The sequence below is a fragment of the Carica papaya genome, chromosome 6 (assembly GCF_054855325.1).
Source record: "Carica papaya isolate Zhongbai chromosome 6, ASM5485532v1, whole genome shotgun sequence".
NCBI lineage: Eukaryota > Viridiplantae > Streptophyta > Magnoliopsida > Brassicales > Caricaceae > Carica > Carica papaya.
In genome coordinates, this window is record NC_142314.1 from 25,410,514 (window position 1) to 25,416,983 (window position 6,470).

General features: G+C 35.5%; 1 long non-coding RNA gene across 1 annotated transcript; it reads left to right on the plus strand.

The window, feature by feature from the left end:
• Positions 1–3,107: 3,107 nt before the first annotated feature.
• Positions 3,108–5,514, plus strand: LOC148253448 (uncharacterized). Its single transcript, XR_015821819.1, has 2 exons — positions 3,108–3,442; positions 5,203–5,514. It is a non-coding gene; the product is annotated as an uncharacterized LOC148253448 (long non-coding RNA).
• The last annotated feature ends 956 nt before the right edge of the window (positions 5,515–6,470 follow it).

Here is a 6,470-nt window from a genome sequence, read left to right on the forward strand (position 1 = left end):
CACAAAAGAATGCCACTTTTTTCACTATGTTATTGGACTCATCAGAGTGCGGAAATAATCATGCACTTAAGTTTTATGGATCCACGAAATCCTCATAGACTTCCAGGGGTATGTCAACTTGCGGTTCCTCATTTTTTTTCTTATCTGGGAGAGAACATGAAAAGAGTGAGTTCGATGTGCTCAGTAAGAAAAATAGTATTTAAATAACATTGTAAGGTCTTAAAAGTGAATTATTCTAGCGTAAATACTTACTATTTGGCTCTTCATAAACTTATCTTACATTATGAAAATAATTTATTCATTAGGAAAACAGTATGTTAATATAATTAAACAAACATACATCATGCTAGATAATAGAGAAAATCAAATAAATCATGAAATGCTCAGATTTTCATATCATACTTCACAAAGTCATAATAACTTCTATCTTTGAAGGCAGATATAGATTTCTAACTACCCATGTGGAATGACCAGATCGGATATAGATAACGACAATTTGTTCAGACATAATTTAAGTTGGTCAAACCATGGTATGATCTATAACTACGATCGTACTAACCATAGTGGTTCTATAAGATATCTACAGTCACAAAAGTACTTAGCAAAAGATGATCCTTAAGAGATATTCGCATCACCACTCTCGTTAGAGGGTACACCGTCATCCACAAGGAGCGGTCCTCTTATGTCTTTTTAGACCAGATGGGGGAGGGGGACACAGATACCCTAGATGGGGATAGGGGAACAGATACCCCTCAGAGATAAAAAGACTAACGAGACACTTGATGCATTATGCATGTTAGTACAGATACATACTATGGATCATTCATGCTTCATTCCACTTTTTGTTTTATTTCTTTTATCTTTTCATATAACAATACTGAGTTCATATTAATTTTTATTACATGTAAAACATCAAATGTCTATAAATCATATATCATGCTTAAAAACAAAAACAGTTCACCTTATAAGACCTATAAACACACAATCATGCAAAACGGACAAAGTTTTAATTATTATAATTTAATTATTTTTCTAAAAATACTCCTTAAGATGTCAAAAAAATACTAAATTTCTTACTGAAACCTTGATATTTCGTCCTTAAACGTTCTTCTTTTCTTTCCCTCCTTCTCTCTCTAAATCACTCTCTCTCTAAGTCTTAAAAAATAGAAAAAAATAGAAGTGTGGGAAAAAGTGGGAAGGGAAGACCTATTTATAAAAATTTAAAACCGTTGAATTCGTGCCAAATGGCAAAATCCAGTAAAGAGAGAAAAGAAAAAGATGCTCGGCACGAAAAATGAAGAAGGAAGGCCTCCTCTACCGGCGGCGACAATATGTCACCCGAGGCGATGGCAGCGCACTACGCAAAGTGGCAGTGGCTCTCCCGGTGCTCTACAGACTAGCCTGCAGGCGCATAAGCAACCTGCCGCACTTGCAGGGCCTAGGGACACTAGGCGCTTTGCATGTAGGCCCCAGGCACATAGGGGTCTATCCGTGCAGGCTTGCTGCACGAACGGTGCGTGCACAGTGTGCAGTACCTGTTCGTGTATGAGGTGACGTGCGGATGTCCCGCCTGCACGCGACAGGTCGTGCATAGGGTTTGACCTCGCACCGCGCAGGCTTTGCGCACGTCTCGTACTAGCTATGCACGTGTGTGTGCGCGCACAGTGCAAGGCATCCCACATGGTCTATTATCCTTCCTCATGGGATTTTTTCTGTTTTGCCGTTTTTCTAAATTTTTAATTTTTTTTTCTAAATAAATAAATATCAAAAATGAAACTAAAGTAGAAATAAACAAAAATAATTAAAAATTAAATAAAATTAAATAGAATCAAAATAATTAAAAATCGACAAGATTCACGATTTACGATAAATAACATGAGAAGTAAATTAAATAAGTTCAATGCAGCCTAAATGCCCGAATAAATAATGTTTTCCAAATTAATTAAGCACAACGATGGACGAGATGTTGCAGAAAATGGTAAAGGGATTAGTAGTGATATAGTGAGAGACATGTATGTTATGGAAAGAGTATGAGAAGGGTAAAATGGAAAAATAGTAGATTTAAGTTGAATTAAGTCTAGGATAGTATTGGGGATTGTGTCTAAAAAGAAAACGAGTCAAATGTCCAATAAAACTTAACTCATCAAGTTGTCTAGTGTAAATTCAGTTCATTGATTTCTTTGGAGGGATAGTGAGGTTAATAGGGGAGCCAATAGGCTTTAGGCAGTGGTCATTGGGTTCCAGTTATGGGAGCAGGTTTAGTAGTCGATGATATGAACTTACTGCTATCCATTGTTCTAGGGCTCAAAGACATGATTGATGACGATCAGAGTGAAAATTATCTGGTGATGTCGAGAGAGAACAAAGTGATTGTATGTTTTACAAGTAATATATTGTTATTATTATTGATTGCACACCCACTCTTAGCTAGTTGGTGTCCTGGTACTCTCTTTTAAAATAGTGTAAGCGGCTGCGCAAGTAAGTTTATAAACAGTAAAACTAAAAATAAAATAATAAATTTGTATTAAAACTGTGTCAGAAGAAGAATCAGAGTCAATTCTCAGTTGCGTATTAAAGAATTTGATGTAATGTGATATATTTGTTTGGAATGATATGACTTATTGATTTATGGTAATGGTTATTTGTAAAGGAGTGAAAAGAATAAGTATAAAGTTAATAATTGAGAACTGTATGGTATTGGTAATTTTATTATAAAGGTTTTTTAAAATAGGATTGTATTATATTTATTAAGAATATTTTTCACCGAATGCATTAAAAAGAACTTCAAAGCGTTGATTGTCACAAAGCGTTGATTGTCACATGCTAGTACTGCTCTTCTTATTGAGTCAACTGAAACTCACCACAATCTAGACTTTCTTTTCAGGTTAGGGGACTCAAATAGGGTTAGTAGTCAAATGAGGTGTGAGGACAGTTCCTTAGCCTTGGGTAGAATTAAAGTGGTAGATGTTAATGTAAGTTTTGTAACATCCCAAAAAAAAGGTAAATAAAAAGGGTTAAATCAAAGAAATTTTTAAAGAGAGGAGCAATAGGTAAATAAATGGAAACTACATTATAAGGATTTTAAATAGGGAAGGAAAACTTGGTAATTTTAAAATGATATAAAAAATTAAAATTAATTAGTTAATCAACAGTCTAGATCTATTGTTGGGATCGAACAGCCCCATGACCCCATAGAAATTCCTCTTTTGGTTTTTTTAAAACAGAAGGAACCCTCGAAAGACAAAGGGGCAGCGTGAAAGAGAGGGTGATGAGAAAGAAAGGCCAAGTGAGAGAGTGATAGTGGAAAGGTCGAGCAAAGAAAAGATGGACAGCACGAGTTGAGGAGGATTAGAAGGAAGGATCCTCATCTAGAGTCCGTGGGGATGAGAAGAGTCCGAAGAAGGACCATTGCCGTGGACGAACATTCATTCGGAAGTAAGAGGTAAGACTAATTTGAGTTCTAAACCACTCCAAAATTGAGATTCGTATCTTTGAGTGATTAGTGTGAATATGTTTTTATGCTTCTGTTGGGAGGTTAAAGAGTAGAACGAGTTGAGGTTCCAACGAAGAATGAGCAGTTGTACAATATTAATTAACAGAATGTAGAGATCTTAGGAAACGGGTAAGTCTTAGCCGAATCCCATTTGGGGAAATCATAAAGAGCGAATTCTAGGAGAGGAGAAAATCTACTTGAGTGGAGTGAAAAGTTAGGCAGGGATGGGCCTTCGAAAAGAGACGATCCCGAGGAATAACCTGGGGTTTCCAGTTTAAGTGGAGGGTGAGGTTTTTGAGAACGAAGCAAAAGATAAACTGAGTGAGATGGCTGGCAGGGACATGGGTTATTGGGTCTGATCAGAGGGACCCAGGAGTGCCTTCAGAATTCTAAAGTATCGAATATTTTATAAAATCTAACCTGATGATAGTGTGTGTGCGTGGCCAGTGGGTGGTCGAATATTGCATGATTATTGTGTGCATCCATTTTATATCTTCTTGAATTTCTTTCGTTGGATTTCTGCATATGTTCTCTTATATGACCCACTGATTCGGGTCGAATGAGGTATGACTGTCACTATGGATAGCGGTGAAATAGATGGGTCTATGGGATGACGTTCTCTGGTACGGCCCACTGATTCGGGTCGAATGAGATATGACTGTCACTATGGAGAGCGGTGAAATAGATGGGTCTATGGATGATGTTCATTGTTTTAGTTTCCTTGCCGTGCATCTGTCTGGTCACTTGAGCAAGAATTGAGTGAGAATTTTATTGACGGAGGCTAAGGTGAAGCAAGAGAATCTATGGGATGATGTTTCTGTTTTATTTTTCTTTATTTGCATCTACTTGGGACACTTGAACAATAAATGAATCAGAGTGCTGTTTGGGGAATTAATTAGAAGCAGGTGAATACGTGGCATGATGCTTTGCAATTTCTTTTCATTTTCATTTAATTGATTGATGGGTTGCTTGAACAATGGCTGAATGAGAGTGGTATTGGGTGAGCTAATAGGAGACAGGAAATATATCACATAATGGTATTTTGGGTTCTGTTGAATAATAGCTGAATGGGAGTACCTTTACCTTGGGTAACTAAATTGGAAGCAGGGAGGAAAATCTTGGTAGAATTGATCTAAATTGTACCCAAGGATTTTCAAACGGAGAGAGAGGATATATATATATGTTGGTGAAAACGAAAAAATGCGTACAGGTAATGATGGAAAGGAGAGAGGGAACAACCGGTAGTGTATTAAACAGAGATTTTGGTAGAAGAGAAAACTGATATGGGTAGAGAAGTTAGAGACAAAAAAGAATGGTAGAGGCAGGCTGACGACTGTAGGGATTGTAGTCTTGAGTAGGAGCTGATGAAAAATGTTGGTTAGTGGTCAATTGGGAAAAGAAATATCCTGGATTTGAGGAGACCATAGGGGCCACTACGAAAACAAGGATAATTAAAACAGAGGGTATGAATGAATACAAGAAACTAAGGTAGTAATGGATAGCTTGATGGGAAGTGTTGTGGGTAGATGGGGCTATCTGAGTGAAATAGAAAGGGTGAAGTAGTGGAAATGAGAGCAAGCTGTAAAGAGATGAGCATAGGCGGGTATGAGGGAAAATTTGGAGATGTGGCCTATTTATTTCAATTTGCATGGTTTTAAATTTAAATTTGCTTTACTGGACTCGTGCAATTCATTATTGTTTTATTTCAGATCTGGTGAAGTAGGAACAAGAACAAGACCAAGATGTGCAAGGAAAAGAATCCAATTCCTAGGAGCACCCAAATGAAAATAGTTGGTCTAATTCAGTTGTAGAAATATTACACACACAGAATCATAGATTTATCTGCTGTATATTCACATTTGCATCATTATGTTTATTTTTTTTTTCGGGATGACCAAACTTGAATGTGGAACATTGTAAAGGAATGGCATACGCATATATATGTGCAACGAACAGCTAATCATATATACATGAATACTTATTGTGAGTTGGGATTTTCTCGTCTAGGACTTTAGAAAGGATATTGTATGTGTTGTGTTAGAACTAGAATGGGCGAAGTATGACGCTCTACCCCTTCTGGGCCACGGGGCGTTACAAGTTTTGTTTTAAATTTTTGTAGTTTATAATTGTCTCATGTAATATGATTTCACTTGTTATTTAATTTCAAGGGATGTAGTTCACTGTATTTGTCAATATTTTCCTGATTGCTTTGTTGTGAAAAATGGTTGGTGGCTTACCCCTTGGTACCAGGGTTGGGATGTCACAGCTCAATATCATATTCAATCATAACCTGCACAATTTAATAATGTCAATGGCAATCAATATGATATTGAATCACCTAATGCACGCACACCGGATTAGATTTTATTTTTGAGTTTTATTATATTTATTAAGATTTAATTTAATTACATTGTTTATAATCTCATGCACGTGGCCATTTATATTTATTTTTCAAGGAGGCAATATGAACGTTGACCAAAGTAACGAGTGAGGACGTCAATCAATCAATAAATATATTAATAGGCGTCAAATAATTACAGTTGCTAAACCACTTCGATCGTCATCACTCTGTCTTACTCGATCACCATAACATGAATTCAATGATTTAGTTTTCTATCTTAACGAACATAGGTCCCAAACTTGGAATTCAAGAAGCAGCACCCGCACTCTGATTGAGTTCAAAAATAATACAATCAAACCTTTCAAGCGAAATTAAACAAATCAAATTTTACTAGATTCTGTGTAAATTAAGTCATGAACTCTTAATTTTATATTTCTCTTGATTCTTAATTCTAATCTTAATTTCTAACTTTTAAATTTTAAATAATTTTTTTTCTCCTAAGTTTTATTTAAAGTGTTAATTTTAATAATGTTATTAATTTAATTCATTTTATTAATTTTAATTAATTATTTAAATTTTAGGAAATTTTATTTATTTATTGAATTTTAGTTTTAATTTTAATTTTTAATTATTTAT